Source organism: Galleria mellonella, unplaced genomic scaffold (genome assembly GCF_026898425.1).
Source record: "Galleria mellonella isolate WM207_F2 unplaced genomic scaffold, CSIRO_AGI_GalMel_v1 utg352, whole genome shotgun sequence".
Taxonomy (NCBI): Eukaryota; Metazoa; Arthropoda; class Insecta; order Lepidoptera; family Pyralidae; genus Galleria; species Galleria mellonella.
In genome coordinates, this window is record NW_026442084.1 from 3593958 (window position 1) to 3615690 (window position 21733).

The window sequence follows — 21733 nt, forward strand, 5'->3', positions numbered from 1 at the left end:
GTTTACTTTTACCATGTCTATTTGAAATTTGTATGTACTATCATAGTATTTTCTTAGACATGTGTATTGTTTTGTTTCCAAGCGACAAAAAGATCTCAATTATGCTTGTGTTACTTATTAGTATATTTAGAAATACCTTCACTAATACTGGTCTGATATTGATGAGTATTTTTTCGATTACACCTTTGCAAATTTTGTTAAAATTAGAGTCAGTTTCTTTTAGTGTAATTTTTATTTTCTTGACTCAAATGTATGTAAAGTACATATTAACGTCACAACTTTTATGATTAGATTAGATTTAGTCGATTATATATGTATAAATATGTATTAAATTCAGGGCAGGTATTATTGCAGCAATGATAGCCGTCAATCAGTTTGATTGATTAATTAATCACGTACTAAATTGTACTTTGAAATTTATACATAAAAGAAGTTGGTAGAAAAACGTTAAAAAATTTTGACACGGCGTGTCCAAACTGTTGAAGGTGGAGGGCTGTGATTCTCATTGATCCACATTCCTTGAGGTTTTTTTTTTAATTTCACTGACAGAATACTCTCTTAAATAGATAAAAACGTGCTCTCTTAGATTCCTATGCGCGTTTTTTTTAATTAATGATAATGGAATGGTTATCCTGTCTGCGCTAACGGTATACATTGGCACCAGTGAGGGGTGAGAGGTGAGAAAAGGCAGATCAGTTAGCCCATCGTGATGAATACACCAGGAATTCAGCACAATGTTTTCAGGGGGGACCACGTGGAGGTAGACCTTATACGGTATATTGCTAGCAATGGGACTGATAATCCGCAATACTAACAATCCCCTTCCCCCCCTATGCACGTTAAAAATACAGCTCATTTACTGATAAATGAATACAGTCAGAATCAAAGTAAAATAGTCCTAATAGCGAAAAAAGTCACAGGTGCGTAGCTAGTAACTAGTTAAAAATAAATTACGCAACACAAAATTGAGCCGTCTTGTAATGACAAGTTTAAAGTAGTTTTAGGTAACACTTAATTTATTTTCAATTGACATTTAAATGATGGCTGTCAAATATTATAAAACGGATCAAAATGAAAAAAAGAAATAGATTTGCGTAACGTAATCTGCGGCCTCAAGGGTTATCGAAACACCAAAATTCGCTTTCACTTAATTATGCGTTTTATGGTTAGATCTCAGAGTAAAAATACGTGACCGATAGGAGTGTGCATTAAAATTTAATTGGATTATGAAAGGGAAATTATAAACGAACTTTTCATCTTTACACTGCCCGGCCGTAAAAACGTATACACTGTAAATTATGTACACATGGGTGCGTTCGAGGTGGCCGACCACAATATAAACGCATATGCAAGTATTACCGACCTTGATGCTCCTTTATGTGGCAACTCGTTCAATATCTCTGTCGTGTACGTTTATGGTAGTGGAAGATTCGCTAAAATTTATCGACTTGAAAAACTAGTGGGCAATGTTACATGTGGCTAGATCATATTACATCTAGATGGAGTGTGAAGAGACACGTTCAAAAAATTGTTTTTTCATACTGTCTAAAGAAATTGAATGTCTGCCTGATTGCCTGCCAGCGAAAATCAATAATATAGGCATGAGCACTATCCCATAATCGACTACCGAATAATGGTAATTTATAGAAGATTGTTTAATAATAGAGGAGAAAATTATTTAGTAATGGAGAAATTCCAGTGAGTACGACACAATGGGCTCACTTGTAGATTTCATCAGTATTATTATTTTCTACTTTTACTCTGCCATTACATCTGTACTAGCATAAATGTATCGTCCAATTATTAGCAATTAAAAAACTACCAGAAGAGACCTTGACCGAGAACGCCGTCATCTTGTTTACCATTCCAAATCATATAAGAACTCGTATTGTATTAAAAAATTGTGGGAAATATGGTGTACTGGAACGAATCATTACATTCTTCGGATATTTATTGCAATCATAAAATATTATTTATAACCTTCAATTATAAACGATTAATAACTTAAAGCGACGTACACGTATGTTAATAAATAGGAAGCGAATCAACCTGACGAGTGAAACGGTCCCGCAATTAAACAAACGACACCGTGTTTGTTTAATTTAAATCAATATAACACCATATTACTCATTGATGATATAATGTGATATGATATATTTGGAAGATGTGAAGTCATAATGTCGATTGTGTTTAATAATAATAACTTTATGGAACAAGATCTCGATTCAATTGAAAATAAATAAAACGTAGTATTCGATTTCATTATAATTGTTCGATTATATTATAACGGGTTAATGTTTAATAACCGATAAAAACATCAGAACTGATAATGAATTCTTCGATAAATAAATAAAAAAAGATTCTGAATTCGGTTGTATTTTTTTTATACGCTATTTCATAACTCCGCCATTTACAAACCAATTTGGAGAATTATTTTTTTATCTGAAAGAATAAACTTTCAGATTGGTGGCATAGAATATCGGTTTAGTAATTTAGTTTTTAAATCAAAATAACTGGTTCTACCACGATTAAAATGTTTTTATTTTCTTTTTTGTAGAAAAAAATTAATATTATTGCATTATACGCTTTCACACTCTATAATTGCCAATTACAAACAGATTTTGATGGTTCCTTTTGTAATGTATATCATTTATACCCACGTTAGTCCTATACTAATTTTAGAATAACTCAAGTTTATCTTCGGTTATAACTGTGCAACAAGATCTTGAATTATAACGCATTTTAGTTAATACAACGAGCTAATGGTTAATATCTAAATATTATTTATGCATGTTGTCTATGGTTCTATATCTAAGATATGACATAGCACGTGGCCTAGACATATTGCGGACGTAACCACGTGGCCACAGATAATAAAATAGTTAATACGCCGACATTCAAAGCCGCGCTAAGTGGATGACAATACGAATAATTATGACAAGGTCTATCTAACGCTATCGATTTAAACATTTGGTAGCAAGACCTTGCATTGAATGTGTTTGCACGAATTTGTACTCTTGGAGGCAATAGACCTATATGTGGATGGATTGGTTTTGGAGTACAGTGATATTTTTTTTTTATTTTTTATAAACTTAGAATGGCAAACAAGCTGACGGCCCACCTGATGGAAAGTGGTAACCGTCGCCTATCTCGCATTCCAGAGCAGTATATCCATGGAAAAAAAGAGTATATTATTGCATTATACGCTTTCACACTCTATAATTGCCATTACTGAAACAGATTGTTATTCCTTTGTACCCATGTATATTCATTTATATCCCACGTTCAAACCGAAACACAGTCATGCAAACACAACTGCTTCACGGTTGAAACACGAATGGGACAGAGGTACCCAAGCAATCGACTTTTGTACAAAGTTTCCTTCTGGTTTTAGTGAACTAGGTGTTATCTTGCAGATGGACTTCAGTACTAGTTATTTGATTAGAATTATTTTGTTTAATTCCACTGTTATTAGTATGTATTTAATAATTTGCTTGATAATGCCTCGTTCAGAGGTGAAACATGTGTCGCAAAACGTGCGTTACAAAATAGCAGTCGGAGATTGACGGCTAATATGAAGGTCGTGTTTCAACCGTGAAGCAGCTGTGTTTGCATGGCTGTGTTTCGGTTTGAAGGGTGGGATATGGCGTGAATTTACAGGGTACAGAGGAATAACACCTGAGTCCTCGGAATGGCAACGCATGGGGGTATCATGGGTGAAACAGTATACTCTGTTATGTCCATGGTACTGCTCATCCTTCTATAGGCGACGGAAACACACTTTCCATCAGGTGGACCGTCAGCTTGTTTGTTATTCTATATTGTATAAAAAAATGGAGAATTATAATTTTTTTTAACGTTTTTAACATATTTTACTTTAAGCAAACCTTCAAAGGCAAGACAATGAATATTTTCATCACGTGCCTATTTATAATAATAATGCATATTATCTCCTCTGAAGTAGGTGAAGTTCACCACATTATTACGAAACTCTTTAATGGCATTAAAATGCAATATGTTAATTAAGACACGCTCTGTTTCCAACAAAAATTTCGAGTCAAGGTCGGTTAGTGCTCTCTATTATTAATATTATATTTCATTTGTAATTTGAATTTGGACAACACGAGAGAAGCCCCTAATACCTTGGAGCAGAAGTTATATCAGAAACAGAACATTAAGTCTTCTAGTTATTTCTTTAGCCTGTCTAGACTAATAGGAGTTAATAGTAAATGAGATTATTGGTCGATATGTTTTCGTTGATGCACATATGGAAAAGAAAAAGATATTGCTATCTCGATCTAATACGTGCGTGCAGTAGCGAAAACGTATCTATCAATATATTGTAAGCAATTGTTCCACTGCTGGTGAATTTTTAAACAAGGACCAAGATGTTGATATATCTTCAGGTTTTTTATTATCTTTGATAAAGAAAATGAGAATATTTCTTTCTTATATACATATGGTATAGATAATACTAGCGGCCCGTCCCGGCGTCGCACGGGTGGACATTTTTACATTTTAAAAAGTGGCCATTAAGGCTGCACAAGCGACGAAAACTTAAAAATGGAGTAACTTCTCCCGTTTTCCCAACATTTCCCTTCACTGTTCTGCTCCTATTGGTCGTAGCGTGATGAAAAGTATACAATAACCTACCCAGGAGTATGAAGAATAATTGTACCAAGTTTCGTTAAAATCCGTCGAATAGTTTTTGTTGCTATAACGAACATACAGACAGACAGATAAAAATTTTATTGATTGCATTTTTGGTATCAGTATCGATCACTTATCACCCCCTGATAGTTATTTTGGAAATATATTTCATGTACAGAATTGACCTCTCTACAGATTTATTAAAAGTATACTACAAACTAATTTGTAGATATTAAGATATAAGCGTGTTGACTTTATTTAGGTGTAAGTTTATGTATGTAATTGCCTTAAATAAATAAATAAATTATCATTTGCCTCAACACCAACAGGATACCGGAGAATCCAGACATTTATTTATTTAAAGGAACATCAACAGCATATTGCAATATATAACAAACATTAAATACAATACATGTTGATATAATCCAAAAGTAACGGCTTGACTCATATACAATTATTGAATAATAATTATGGCGTGAGTCAAGCCACCCGATTTAAAATATAAATAATAATATTAACATATTTAAAAGAATTATATATATATATATATATATATATATATATATATATATATATATATATATATATATATATATATATATATATATATATATATATATATATATATATATATATATATATTATTTTACAAATAATTCACTGATTATCATCGTAATATGTGTCATGATTCTGACAATTGCGTTGAGTCATGCGTGTAGTAAATTCTAATAATTTATAGCGATTCTCTTGATATTACTAACAATACGAGTACAAGATGAGACATAGTTTACAGGTTCAAAGGTGCATATCACGACTACAATGTCTAACTGGGTAGTCAGATGTATAAGTCCAGTTCCCGTTGTTACCCACATTTCGACGAGCATATTAGAAACTCTTATCATATTCACTATTAGATATAGGATTATGTTCCATAAAAAAAAAAAAAAAAAAACAGACTACTATTGTGTTACTCATCCATGATCTTGATAGACCGGGCTAGGTGATGAGGTGCTAATTGAAAATCAGCGTTTCTGCTTTTGCAGAAACTCTGAGGGAGGAGACAGAGGGAGACTTTGTACAAAAGTCGATTGCTTGGGTACCTCTGTCCCATTCGTGTTTCAACCGTGAAGCAGCTGTGTTTGCATGGCTGTGTTTCGGTTTAAAGGATGGGATATGGCGTGAATTTATTTGGTACAGAGGAATAACACCTGAGTCCTCAGGAATGGCAACGCATGGGGAGTATCATGGGCGAAATAGTATACTCTGTTATGTCTATGGTACTGCTAATGTCTATAGGCGACGATTACCACTTTCCCTCAGGTGAGCCGTCAGCTTTTTTGCCATTCTAAGTTGTATGAAAAAAAAAATCTTTAAGCTGAATTGGCATCCTTTTTCATTACCATAACACTGACTGATTTCTACTACTCTTTATATATAAATGTAAACTTTTTTCTATATTTTATTTATTTACTTATTTATTTTTATGTTGTTATTACTTATAATGTTAGTATATGTAAGTGTTATGGTTTATTGAAATAAATTTTCATTCATTCATTCATTCATTCACTACAATTGTGGCAAACCAGTTACTTAGATTTAAAAACTAAACTTCTGAACCAACTTTGGAAAAATTTCTATGAGACCAATCTGTAAGTACATTATTTTAGGTAAAAAAATAATTTTCCAAGTCGGTTTATAATTGATGGAATTACAAGGTAACAAACAAACAAAAACAGGGGAGAAAGGGATTGTTAGTAATGGAGACTGAGAATCCCATCACTAGCAATATACCCAACCAGGTCGACCTCCTCGCGGTTCCCCTTGGAAACTATCATGATTAATTCCAGATGAATTCATCATGATGGGCTAACTGGCCTGTTTTCATTCTCATCTGTCACCCTTCACTGGTGCTCCGCCAACGAATCCCGTTAGCGCAGGCGGGGTTACCATACCATTTTCACCCATCAAAAAAAAAAAAAAAAAAACAAATAGAAACAATTTTTTTAATCTGAAAATTAAGGACTTGTTTTTTTTTTATGTCAAATTATATATATATATATATATATATATATATATATATATATATATATATATATATATATATATATATATATATATATATATATATATATATCATCAACATTATATGTATATCACATTATAAAAAGCAGCTAGAATACATTCTAATAAGCCTACACATTTTAAGAAGAAAAATATAATAAAATCCATCCCACGCGAATACATAATTAATATCTAATCATTTCTTGATTTTAATAACATATAATATTAGAAGTAGTTATTTTAAATAAATACATATCAGGAAAATGTTTTTCAAAAATGTACAAATAGACGTTTTTACAACAATTAAAACAATTAGTTACCAATGTCAACATCATAGTTAACAGAGAACACGTAATACTTTACACGTACTCAGTTATAAGAAACCAATGTTAACATGTAAATGGCCTTTATCTTCTTTACTGTCCTGTTCAAGAACTAAAGAACAATTAAAAATAAGAAATAACACTAAATAAATAAATAAATAAAATTAAATATTTTAATAATAGTTATTTACAACTGACTTCAAACAGAAGGAGGTTCTCAACTCGGTTGTATTTTTTTTTATATTTGTTTTGTCATAACTCTGTTAGTTTTTGAAATTTGAAAAAATATTTTCTTATCTATACCTACAGATTCGTCCCATAGAAATGTTATCAATATCGATTCCGTAGTTTAATTTTTAAACCAGAATAACTAGTTTTGTCACAATTAAAGTCAGTTTTTATTGTGGAACCATAGTCTTTAATTATATTTTGTATAAAAAAAATCCTAATTAATTGAGATTTTATTTCTAAGGCCTTTTACCTTGTTTAGATATATCAGCCCTATCGTACCCTATACTGATTTCTCAAATAAGATTTACTTACTCAAGAAAAAAATCTAGTAAGAATTTTGGTATAAATTAAATACTAGCATATTATGTAAATATCACCAAAATTGACATAAAACCTTGGCGATGAATTCAATTCAGTGTGATAATATCTGATAAGAAAATACCTATAATTGGGTAGCAAGTTTGTCTACTTCCTACGAACACTGTAATGGCCTGTGAACACGACGGACTTTTTGTCATTCATATAATTTTATGGCTAATAGTTTTAAATTAATAATTATTCATATAAATTTAGGCGTACAATATAAGCGTGCATTGTAACATGGAATTTTAGATTTTTTAAAAACCAAACTAAAGTATACTTTATTTTTAGTGCAGTCATAAACGATGTTTATCTTTCGTTGGTTTTAAAAGCCTGTAAAGACGAAGCAAAAGTAAAGGGGGATTTCGTCCACAATAAATGCCCCTCGTCAGCGCAGTCCATTATCATATTTGAGGTACAGTATACATATTGATGTTACATACACTTCGACTAACGCCAAACTAATGGACATAACATGATTTCGTTGTCATTCGGGTTGATGATTCATTCAAGAATCGTGAATCACTCACGGACAGAAATGTTTACATAATATCCTTATTATGTACTTGTTTACACTATTACGAATCGACATCACATCGTCAAATACACGTTAAATATACGAGGTTTGTCCGGAAAGTACGTATAAAAGTTTTTTAAAAATTTTATTTTACAATTATTCAGGTAAATCAATTTTATCCCCTTCAAAGTACTCCCCCTGTGACATAATGCACTTGTGCCAACGCCGTTTCCACTGTGAGAAGGCTCCTTGAAAGTCCTCTGGTTGTAGGTTTCTCAGCTGCCCCGTCGTAGCTTTTTTTATCTCATTTATGTCCCCCAAATGCCGCCCCCGAAGTACCAATTTGGTTTTTGGGAACAAGAAGAAGTCACACGGGGCCAAATCCGGCGAATAGGGGGGTGTTCGGTCACCGTAATGGAATTTTTACTCAAAAACTCACGGACAACAAGAGAGGTGTGGGCAGGGGCATTGTCGTGGTGAAGAATCCAACGCCCCTCTCGCGCCAATTCTGGACGAACTCGTGCCACACGAGCTTTGAGGCGTCTGAGCACATCGACGTAGAATTTTCCATCAACTGTCTGGCCTGGAGGGACGAATTCTTGATGGACAATCCCCCGAACATCGAAAAAAACAATCAACATTGTCTTGACATTTGAGCGGGATTTTCTTGATTTTTTTGTTCGTGGTTCCCCGGATGTCTTATCGAATTAGATCGGCAAAAATTTCACGGCCATTCTTGCCGAGTTTCGAGAGAAACTTGATTACGACGCGCTGCTCTTCAACGGAAGCGGGCTCCATGCCGACGGGGTTTCGTTAAGAGGTAACTTCACAGATGGCGTGACAAGCCAGTTCGCACCGCACGGCGGTCAGACCAGAACTGAAGCATTGTTAGGGACATAAGGAAGGGGTCCTGCGCTTACCTGGCCTCCCCACTCCTCTTTCTCGCATTCCAGAACACTTTTATACGAACTTTCCGGACAGACCTCGTATTGTAGTATAAAATTCTAGATTGAGAATTTTACTAATAGTAAAATTTTATATGGGAAACATTTAAGAAAAATTCATATAAGAGGTCTTTATAAGACTAATAGATGGCAAAACAATAATTTTGCAAGTTTTATCTGCCACTCTGTCTGTATGTTTGTTCAAGTATCACTCAAAAACTACTGCACCAAATTGGATATGATTTTGACTGTTGTGTTCCTGAAGGTCTAACTTAAAATCTGGTGTATACTTCATCTTGATACGCCATCTTCAAGTGATCTATTTCATTGGTTTTCCTACTTCTGAAATCCACGCATATAAAGAAACGGGCAAAAAAAGTAGTTAAAATAAAAAAAAAATGAGGAAAATATGTTACAAGCGCGTCAGAAATGAAACTTGAATATGACTCTAGTTACTCCAGTATAGCATTTGTCATACACTTCCGCGAAAACGGCAAACACTAGGCATCTTATTCTTTTTTTTATACAACTTAGAATGGCAAACAAGCTGACGGCCCACCTGATGGAAAGTGGTAACCGTCGCCTATAGACATGAACAGCACCATGGACATAACAGAGTATACTGTTTCGCCCATGATACCTCCCATGCGTTGCCATTCCTGAGGACTCAGGTATTATTCCTCTGTACCCAGTAAATTCACGCCATATGCCACCCTTCAAACCGAAACACAGCCATGCACACACAACTACTTTACGGTTGAAACACGAATGGGACAGAGGTACCCAAGCAATCGACTTTTATACAGTCTCCCTCTGGTTCATTCTTATCTCACGCGGTTCCCCCTGGAAACCATCGTGGTTAATTCTAGTGGAATTCGTCACGATGAGCCTGGCCTGCTTTTATCGTCACCTATCATCCCTCACTGGTGCCCCGCCAGCGTATACCGATAGCGCGAGTGCGGTTACCATTCCATTGTCAGCAATAAAAAAAATACAAGTACAAATTTCACAATCAAAATTCACAATACATACTTCTATACTAATGTTATAAAGAGGAAATTATTGTAGTGGATCAAGTCCTTAATAGAATAACAACACTTGTGTACAGTGTGCTCTTTTTACATACGTAATTCTTATTATATTTTAATCTTATTGTTGCTATCACTTCATCCCTTTTAAATTACAAGTGTGATAAATGCCAGTACATAAATTTAACAAATGAAAGTCGTACTAACTGTCGGTAGTTAAGATTCGATAGGAATAAACATACATTTCACTTTATGTTGGTAAGGATCTGGTTTTAAAACATTAATATTTATAACGTTGAATGAACCGAGTGTAATTGTTGAAAGGTCAAGAGCAATGACCAAGAACGGGAGTCAGTCTTCGATGTTACGGAATGCATTTGCCTGGCTATTTCCATATTTACACACGTTTGCAAAATGTATACAATATTCCATTTATTCATTTGTACTGGTTAAATAGATAGATACTCTTTATTGTTTCCTCTAAAAGATTATATGTGCTAATTATTAAATTATTCATGATTATTTCAAAATGCAAGGATCGTTTTTTACTTCTACATGCATGTATGGGACGGTAAAGAATATAGGCTACTTTTTATTCTAGTAGGTCCATAAAGATATGCCTATCTACATCTTGTACCTATATACAAAATGATTTTATATAATCGGAGCAACGCCTAAATCATTATAAGTCATATAAGTAACACCCACTTTAAAACCACGTCTAAAGTGGTCGCATTCTAGTTCAGTATTCACAAGGTGTATTAGTGTGAAACAAACTATAATTGTAGGCTATAGAACATCAAATGAACATGTAATATACCCATTAATTCTATATGTTTGTATGTTCATTTATCTTAACACATGTAAATAGGATATTTCCGCACTTAGCCTCTCATTTGGGCCGTTGTGAGTATGAGTCGTGGCTAGTACAGCCAACCTAGCTCCGCCCAGAAACACAGAAGCTTCCTGGGATCTTCACAGGCCTCATGGATCGACCTCACCGTTCCGAGGATTTCTAAACGAGATAGATAGAGGGCTGTCTGTGGCTCCTATTGTGTTTGTTTAATGGACAATGGCCCGTTATTGTCTTTATCATTATTTTGAAGTTTTTCCTATCTAGATGTAATAAACGTTTTTAAAAACACATATTAATGTTATTCTTTATCAAAATATTAATTTCATTTACAAAATGATTTTGTTAGATCAATACAATGCCATTTACTCTCTATGTTTAGCGTAACGGTCGACTGGTAGAGAATGCCATAAGGCATTAAGTCTGCCTTGTAGACACATTCTAATGTGTACAAAACAAATATAAATAAATAATACATATTATTTTAAGTATACTTAAAAAAAAGTTAAATTAATGAAACACACAGATCCGAATATACATATATACACATCTAAATATTACCATTGTATAAAAACACAATCTTTTGGCCGTTGATACCGAACCCGGAAGTTGTACAAATCCTCACTAACTCACCACACCATAATACAAAAACATACAAGGCATGTAATAACCGCAGGTAGCTAACACTTTAGTCGACAACATAGATTAATACAAATCACACAAACCTGGCGCGTACTATATTTTATCACTGATATCTATTCAGAGAGGTAAGATTAGGTTCTTTTATGGATGAGAATACAATGGTATACCTGCGTTATCGGTATAAGCTGGCGGGGTACCAGTGAGGTATAATAGGTGAGGTGAGGTCACCAGAGGGAGACTTTGTACAAAAGTCGATTGCTTGGTTACCTCTGTCCAATTCGTGTTTCCACCGTGAAGCAGTTGTGTTTGCATTGCTGTTTCGGTTTGAAGGATAGGCGTAATATGGCATGAATTTACTGGGTACAGAGGAATAACACCTGAGTCCTCAGAAATAGCAACGCATGAGGGGTATCATGGGCGAAACAGTGTACTCTGTTATGTCCGTGGTACTGCTCATGTCTTTAGGCGACGGTTACCACTTTCCACCAGTTGGGCCGTCAGCTTGTTTGCCATTTTAAGTAAAAAAAAATAAAAAAATAATAGGTGAGGATGAAATCCGGTCAGCTGACAAAACGAATTCATCAAGAATTAATCACGATGACTTCCAGGGAAAACAGGAGGACGGAGGATCTGATAGAGTATATTGCTAGCAATGAAATTAGTAGACAGTTCCGTTACCAACAATCTCTTCTTTCTCGATCTTTCCATATCCTAACAACACGGTATGTCTGTTAAGACAGAAATAAACCAACAAATACTTTCATATTTATAGTATTAGGAAGTATTAAGAATAATTTAATAATAAATTAATAAATCCAACACATGATTGGATTGTAAGTGTTCTTGACAGTTACTATTGCGAGCACTGTACCCGCCGAATATGGGATCTCCGTATATAGTAGCTCAGTACACGGCGGGTCAACGACCCTGGCCGATACTTATGCGATTAGGGGTCCACTGACCCGCCACGGCCACCATTGAATGTCACTTGAACATCAATCTTTACAGATTTATCGCTTAATGTAATCTCTGAAGTAAAAGCTAAGGGGCGCCTGTATTGAAATCTTTAGATTTATCTTCGTACCATTGCTGTAGGTCACGAAGGTATGTACTTAGACGTATACATATTTATTTATTATTTGTTAGTCATATTTAAAAAATATGGTACAAAATACGGATATACAGCATTTCCAGCCAATCTATGGGAAAACATAGTATCAAGAATTAAGATAATTATTTTACATTTTTGATATGTATTAATAATACCTAACGCATAAAATAGTCAATAATGGCAATTTTGTTTATTAATTTTTAATTAAAATTTTCATATCAGCGTAATTTATACATAATTGTATAATACATAAACTGATTAATAAACATAGATAAAATTTAATTGCAATTTTGATATCAACAATATCAATATACAATATGTATATTATATATAAAAAGATAAATTAGCAACGTCATATTTTACACATCTTTACAGAAAGATTGATAGATATTTTAACCGACTTCAAATAGGAGTATGTTCCGTTGTATTTTATTGATGTAAAATGTTTAAATGGAATTATGTGCAACTCTCCATCGGCAATTTGATTTAATAAATATATATAAATATAAATTTTTAAATGCCGCAAAATACATGTATTTAATGTATTTATTTTTGGTCATGTGGTCCTGGCATAGAATGGACTACCTCTTCATTTCCCGTAGGTGTCATAAGAGGCGTATAAGGGTCGAGGGTTGGGTAGCAGAAAAGTCAAATTGCGGTTGCCAATCCGCCTGCTATGCACGAAAACTACTAGCAAATTGCTCCTAATGGTATATTGCAATAAGGCACAGCCCAGTACCAAAAAAAAGCAAAGTAAAAGACCTTAATTAGAAATGTAACATAAGTAGCGTTCAGTCTCCAATCACCTTCATAAAAAATATTCCATACGTGCCACGTCTATTGTAATACAAGTTGGTAACCTTTTAAATGACTCATCACATAGATCCCCTGAGGATGGAACGAAACCCCTCAACTGGCGCATGGTTCGAACTAATAACGTGCACGGTTTATATGTTATGATGTCATAGACAGGCATACATAATGCCCTTGGCAGACGCGTGGCGCATAACAGCATTCCACGACGCAATAAAATAATAATTATGAGAGTTATTAAAAGATAAATGAATACCGATTACTCATACGAAGAGTAAAGTGCTATATACATTTGAAATATAAAACACTTTACTAGAATTCTAAAAGGGTAAAAGTGAATTTTAACGAACAGTCCTCGTCTTCCTATAGTCCTCCAATTATTGTTTAATGTCAATATGTAAAGACGTGGCTGAGAACCACAAACAGACCAATTTGCAAGTTTTATATAAGGCATAATAGATAAAAACTAAACGTCTCACTTCTCAACTACTTCATTTTACAAAACAAAATATATATGTGTATTGATAGCATAAATGCTCCCACACTAAACACATAAAAAAAACAATTACATCTGTTTTATATCTCTAGACTTTGTTCAATATAAATTTGATGTAATCACGCTGAATCGGAATGTAGGCTTTCCTGAGTCTAAATTAGGTCTAAAATCATTTGCGATATCTATTTACGGCAATAAATGTGCTAAGAATATTCTTGCTCGACTGGATTCGCCAATAATTTTGTGTATTGTTTTTGGATTATTCATTTCGTTCTAGCTATTCATTTTAATTTAAACCCACTAAATCATATAATAAAGGTAATCCGTTAGTAACGTTATAGGTAATTAAACAAAAATTCTTAACTCAATCCATAATAGTAAGAATAACATTAGAGTCGTATGTTTGACTTAAAAATTAATTAAAAACCTGTGTGGTAAACAACCTACAGATTATATCTAAACTATTATTTGCTCTATAATATTATTATAATGAGAAAAGTACCTCAAGTAAGTAAGTAATTACTAGAGGGAGACTTTGTACAAAAGTCGATTGCTTGGGTACCTCTGTCCCATTCGTGTTTCTATCGTGAAGCATTTATGTTGTGTTTGCATGGCTGTGTTTCGGTTTGAAGGGTGGGATATGGCGTTAATTTACAGTACAGAGGAATAATACCTGAGTTCTCAGGAATGGCAACGCATGGGGGTATCATGGGCGAAACAGTATACTCTGTTATGTCCATGGTACTGCTCATGTCTATAGGCGACGGTTACCACTTTCCATCAGGTGGGCCGTCAGCTTGTTTGCCATTCTAAGTTGTATAAAAAAAAAAAAAAAGATTGGTTGTCAATAGTATTGTACAAATGTTATTCTAATAATCGGAAAGATTTGAATTTTTGTTTGTAATGGACAAATTCTATAAATGTATAAACTCAATAGAACAGATTTTTTAATTCTTTCACCTATAGAAACTTACGTTATCAGGGAATAACATGGACTATTTTATATATATATTTTATATAAAAAAAAAGTAGAGATCTACTAAAGGAAGTCGGGTTGGATCGCAAGTACATAAATATAACGTAATTTCAAATCAGGCATTTTTAAAGTCATTTCTGTGTTTTGCAGGTCATCCATGTTATTAGTCTCTAAATAAAAAATAATGTTAACTTATACAAACAAATTATATTTACTGCGTGGATACCTCTAGGCCACGATTAAGATACAGTGAACAATACTCAATGATAGCCATTTCCTAATATCAAATTTCAACGTCGCATCGTATCAGTGTGAGATTAGTTACCGGGTATTGATAATGTACACTCGTATAGATAGCGTTTGGTATCACGAACTTTCAAACAGTTGGACTAAATTATTAACGCTCAGACAAGCTAGCGAACTATTAACACATATAGAATTAGCTTCATTTCTAAGCAAGCAAAGCCAGGAAGAAAGATAGTGAAAAATATATCATATATGATAGAATAGAAAACCCGGCTTTATGGCTGATTCTGTAATATTCCACTAAAATTGTACAAACCATGGCTCGCGAACCACATGCGGGCCGCAGCATGAATTGATGCGGCCCGCCAAATCTTTTCTAGTTACTACCAATATTGATGTTGATGTTGACAGAATTGTAAAAGATTAATTAATAAAAAATTAATACAATAACAAAATAATGATATTATAGCTGCATTTTGTTTTTACAAATATTTTGCGGCCCCTAAATAAATTTAATTATTTTTATTGGCCCTAGATTCTATTTAGTTTGGACAGCCCTAGTCTAGATAGTAAGGTATACAGATACATACGCCACGGTCACAGGAACTGTCCATCTGCGTGCCTATTACCTCTTTATAGCTAACAGTTTAGTCAATAAACCTAATCATAAACGTAGCGGTCCAAAATAATAGGGTTTATCTTTATTGTCTAATAGATAGGACATGTATACGAGTATAATATAATGTACCAATTTAGTTCTCTAACGCTTCCCAAAGCGTGACTAGATGGGTATTATTACTAGTGCCACATTCAGCGTATCCTCGATTGCTTTTAGCATTTTATTACTAGATGCCGTTAAGTCTTTATCATTTTTGCCGATTTCAAAAAACAAGGACGTCCTTAATTCAGTTGTATTTTTTTTAGGTTTGTTACCTCATAACTCCATCAGTTGTAAACCGATTTGGGAAAATATTTTTTTTTTATCTGAAAGGACATAGTTACAGATTGGTCCCATAGAAATTTTATCCAAATCGGCTCAGTAGTTTAGTTTTTAGATTAAAATAAGAGGACATAATGATCCTAACTCAGGATGTGAACAGAGTAAAAGTACATAATGTGCTTTTTAAGGGGTCACTTCTATTGTGTACTAAAATTAACACAAACAAAATAATAATAAAGTTAAATTGCTTACTATAGTATCTGTAGTAAAAGATTCATAATGGTAGGTGCTTGTAAAAGGAACATGTCGCCTAAAGAAATAAAACACACACTAAATTACACTCCAGTGTGTGACTATTAATTTCGAGACCTTTACTGCTTTTATATCAACATAGTTTAATCAAATATAGTGCAGTGTTCTTTCGTTTATTACAATAAAAAAGCATAACATAAAAATATGATAGTACAACAAAACAAATAAATTAACAAAAAATGTGTAAAAACGAAATAAAAATAAATTATCTAACAATAAGAACATCTAACAATAACAATTAAAGTGGATTTAGTATGTTTAAGATTTAACAAGTAGCCTCATACATACATATTCATCACGCCTGTCTTCCATTGGGGTAAGCAGAAACAATGGAATGTACATCGACCAGTCTATTGATCTTATGTTAAGAAAACTGCTGTCAAATCCATTTTCCTGGATTCCGCGCACATCTGTCACTCATCAAAGGTCAGGTAGCGTTGTTTAATAATAACAGCACCTTTGGGAACCGGAGCATGGGAAGGTAGCGGTAAACATCATGTATGAATGTGCTGCACTGCGCCCGCGCAAGAAAGTTCGCACGGGGCTGTTAGACCAGCTGTTAATGGTGAAATGGGATTTTGTCTTTATGGGAACTGATGATTCGTCCGCATTTGCTGTAATAAAATTCACTTGAGACGAATACTAAATGAATTTCTATTTTTTTAATAGGCTGAAACTGGTATAGCAACCCCGCTTGTTCTATTGGTATAAGCTAGAGGCGTACCAGAGAATGACTTATACATAGATGTGAACGAAGTCAGATTAGATGGTCCATAGGGACAAATTCGGCAGGAATTCACGGCGATAGTTTCCTAGCAATGGGGCTGCTAGACCCCACTGCTTACAATTTCCTTTCCCCCTTATGAATTCTGTTGGGCGTAGCAAATAAAAATTGAAGAAAGTTTAATACATTTTTAGATAGATAGATACTCTTTATTGCTACCTCCAAAAGATTACAGTAGTAAGCTTATTATAAATATAAACAATTACAAAAAATAATTACAATGAGAAAACAATGGGAAACCTTATCGCTAAAAGCGATTTCTTCCAGGCAATATTTACATTACAGGCAATAGATTTTTTTGTTACCAAATAAATATTCACCGTCTACACAGGCCTTTAGATATGTAAGGAAATCTAAAAGTCAAGGTGCGAGCAAGACAATAGGGGCACCACCGGTTCTACACATTGCAAAACAGGCGACCGGCTAAGATCTAGATTAAAATGCAATTACAATTGCACAACAATTGCCTTTCCCTCTTTGTAAATTCCAACAACAACTCGAATTCGCAATATTGTTGTGTGCACAAATTTACATCGATTCGATATCGAGTCCAGTTGATCGATTGTTCAAGTTTCGATTTACGTAATGCTTGTGGGACAGAATTAATTTTCCATAGATCAATAAGACTTAGACAGAATATCTCCCAAGAAATGTTTCGACAATAACGGCCTCATATTTTAAACAATAGCGCTTTTTTGAAGGTGTACAATTGTATTGATCTTGTAATTGGTGACTTTTATAACACAAACCGTTTTTTTTTGTTCTCGTTATCATATTATATTACTAATACTACATATTAAAGTATATGGTTTCAAGCTTTCGTACAGTATGGAAAAACAACGTGTCATTCTACAGTTGGTCGATTGTTTTTTATACACATTTTTGCTAATCTATGCTCCATCAAGATATGTAATAGCGACTGTGATCCCTGTGGGGTAGCCAGAAGCATTGGTCGACTACCGTTAGTAGATTATATTGATACATTGTTGTTAGCTATCCACAATCTAAGATTTTCCATCAGTTTGTAATTACATTAAGACACGCTACAAATTTGTACGGCAAATTTATTATTCACTCGATCATATCATAACGGCTGTTTGTATACCAATATTTACTTAAATTCATCATTAATTTGCCTTAATAAACAATTTAGCAATGTATTCTGTAGAAACAAATAAATTGTTATTATATTAGTAACACCTTTAATCTAGTATTATCAAATATTCATTAACTAAAACTATATTTGCAACAGTTCCTTCTTAAATGCTAGAAAGATTCTCAAGAGCTTCATAAAGGATCAAAAACTGCAAATTTTAGTTGTTTCTGCACCATTACATACTAATAAAAATTATGCTGAGTTGTATGTATGTAAAAGTGCTTCTCATTTCTTTTCATTATAAAGAGAGAGACGAATACTAGAAGTAAAATCGTTTAAAAAATTATTACTTCAGAGGCCGAATACTGAATTATAATAGGTTGAGTGCTTACGGTAGTAGATATATATCTACTTTTGCTCCTTTACTTTCCTTTTAATATTTTTTATTATTAAATTCATTAATCACATTTTAATTCTAATACGAATATTCAAATTAAATAACTTACATTTAACGTCCATATCCCTTATTTAAGTTCAGTTTAGTTTTCTTCGAAGTACTTACACTACCTGACCCTATTTACCAGCACAGAATCGAAACAAGGCAAAAAATCTATTGGCTTCGCTATAGGTATCTACATTTAGACGAGTAAATTTTTATAGTAAAATGCGTAACATTTTGTTTGTTGGTATTTTTACGCGCCAATGAACACGGCCACTATTCCATTGTGCATTATGTCTAAGCGTCCATAAAAACTGGTTAAAAAAACTAGCTAATAGAAACATGACAGGCCCAATTTCTTAAATGGTAACCGCGCTATTTGGTAATTAATGATTAATACAGTATGTACATAATTTTATAACGTGTTTATTATATAATTGCATGTAGGAAACAGCAACAATAAAAATTAATACTGTAATAGAGTGTATAATAAATTTATATACCGTATTAAAACTACTAGGCTTATTGCGAATGGAAAAATGGATGTAGAATCATAGATAAATATAACAATTTCTGTCCAAGAAAGAGCAGTAGATATGTTCTATTCCGATCGTGAATATCCGAAGCTAAGGAATATTTGTGGAAGCGTATCTAGTACAGTATAGTAGGTTAGACATAGCTTTATAACAAATGTCTTCATATTTTAAAGCAAAAAAAAAAAAATTTACTCAAGATTGTATCTGTGATCAGAGAAAGGCATGCAAAATTTAATATAATACCATGTTTTAAATAATTACATGTATTATTTAAAACATGGTATTAATCACATAATGTACATTATAAACTATTAAAATATGCATGACTAAGCGATAAATTAATTATTAGTCCATTGCGAGCATGAGTGCCAGTCAGTAATTGGGGTTTTTACATCAACATTTAATATTTATGACCTTTTATATAGTAAAAGGTAAATTTTTGTTACTGAATAATTTTATTCTACAGATATATAGCAAAATAGGTTGGTACTTGCTCTGCACTTCGGGGAGCATGCAAAAGCCCCCGTCTGGCAATATTAAAACCAAAACCAGACAGGACTACTTTTACACGAGTAGCGTTAGTAATTAATAATAATAATGACTTTCAACCTCTTTATAACAATTGCTTGTAATCACTAGTATCTGGGTCGTATAATACAGAATGACAGATAAGTACCTATAGCTTATTACAATTTATCTCCCAGGGCACGATAAAGGATCGCAAAACAAGTGTTTTGCGTCCAAGTGGACGAAAACGCACTTCCTGACTAAAAAATCTTAGATACTGGCAAGGGATGAACACAAGATCACTTCTCCGGCGGCAGTCTATAAAGTTATGATAGCTTTGTTGATAATCGGCAACTGATAGAAGATGGTACAGTAAGTGTCAAAACAATAGACCATGTTAATCGCTGATAAATGATATTCCTATAGGTGAAAAAGTTTTTAGAATCGGTCGAGTCCTTTTAGAATTTATATATTAAAAAAAAAAAAACAATCAAATCTGTCCTCTTTATAATATTAACTGTATTTTTAGCTTTAACGTTCTATAGAACGTTAAAACAAAAAATAATATAATCATCAGAAATAAAATTGTTAGTTAAAATCTTTTTAAAACCGTAACAAAGATCAACACTGCGTACTAATTAAATTTATTGAATCAATTAAAGGCAATCAAGAGAAAAAAGTTCAAGATTTCTTCAGCATTTTCTGATTAGAAATTATTTGGTGACAGAAAGGCAAGTGATGACTAATATTTCCATTTGCTCAATAGTGCAGCAGTACAGCCCAGGCTTAGACTCAGGTCAAGACATTCTACAAATCTTGTTGCTACCTTGTTAATAAACCCAGGCCAACTACAAACCAACACAAAATGCCAAAATGTTGTATCTGTGTGTCGTAACTTATCATCCCTGGCGGATACGGGATGCAGTTTCGTGATAATTATAGAAAACAATACAACAATGTGTATTTCTGAGAATAATAACACTACCATATAATATAAACTACCCACATAAAGCACAGGACCATACAAAGTGGAGTTTTAGAGAGGTATAAGTCCAATATTGGACTATTGTGGACAACAACGCAGAGACAAATAATATAACATGCAGAACAGTGTTGGCAGTATTGTGTTATAAAATAAACAATTAAGTGGAGATTAGACCGAATGAGGTCAATTCCTTTATTAGTGTCGTTAAAAACAAGTTTGACCCCAATGATTATGTAGGAATAAACGTAAATTTTCATAAATAATGTCTAATAATTATATATATATATATATATATATATATATATATATATATATATATATATATATATATATATATATATATATATATATATATATATATATATATATATATATATATATATAAAACACAATTGCATGCTCTTTGTAAATAATGCAATTTGTAAGATAACTTGAGGAAATATTAAATTATGTATGTATGGAAGTATCAAAGTTGTTGGTACTGATATCTTTCCAGCAAACACGTGACCTGGCGTAACATTACCAAATAAGGTTCTTCTAATATGGCTTGAATAATTGAATTCGACCCCGTTTTATATTCTTTATAACTCCTCGATCAGTAGAATTAGGAATACCTTGGAAATAAATCGTTATGCAACTTAGAATGGCAAACAAGCTTGTTATCCACTTGTTGGAAAGTGATAATAGTTTAGTAGTAACAGATATCATAGATGACGCCTATGGTAACCTCATGTGTTGTGTGGATCGCAGTATATTACTGTGATTTGTATGTTGTCATACCTGAGGACTAAGGTGTTATGTTTTCGTAATTAAATTCAATGGAGGCCATGATGTATTCTATGATGGTGTCATTCAAGTTTACCACTTTCCATCATAGGGGACG

The 21733-nt window shown here is 33.2% G+C and overlaps 1 protein-coding gene and 1 long non-coding RNA gene across 2 annotated transcripts in view; one reads left to right on the top strand and one right to left on the bottom strand.

The window, feature by feature from the left end:
* Positions 1-21733, bottom strand: part of LOC113519427 (plastin-2) — a 64287-nt gene that overhangs the window by 22398 nt on the left and 20156 nt on the right. The gene's annotated exons all lie outside the window — the stretch shown is intronic.
* On the top strand, positions 370-21108 carry LOC128201138 (uncharacterized). The gene is made up of 3 exons (XR_008253090.1): positions 370-524; positions 20063-20237; positions 20528-21108. It is a non-coding gene; the product is annotated as an uncharacterized LOC128201138 (long non-coding RNA).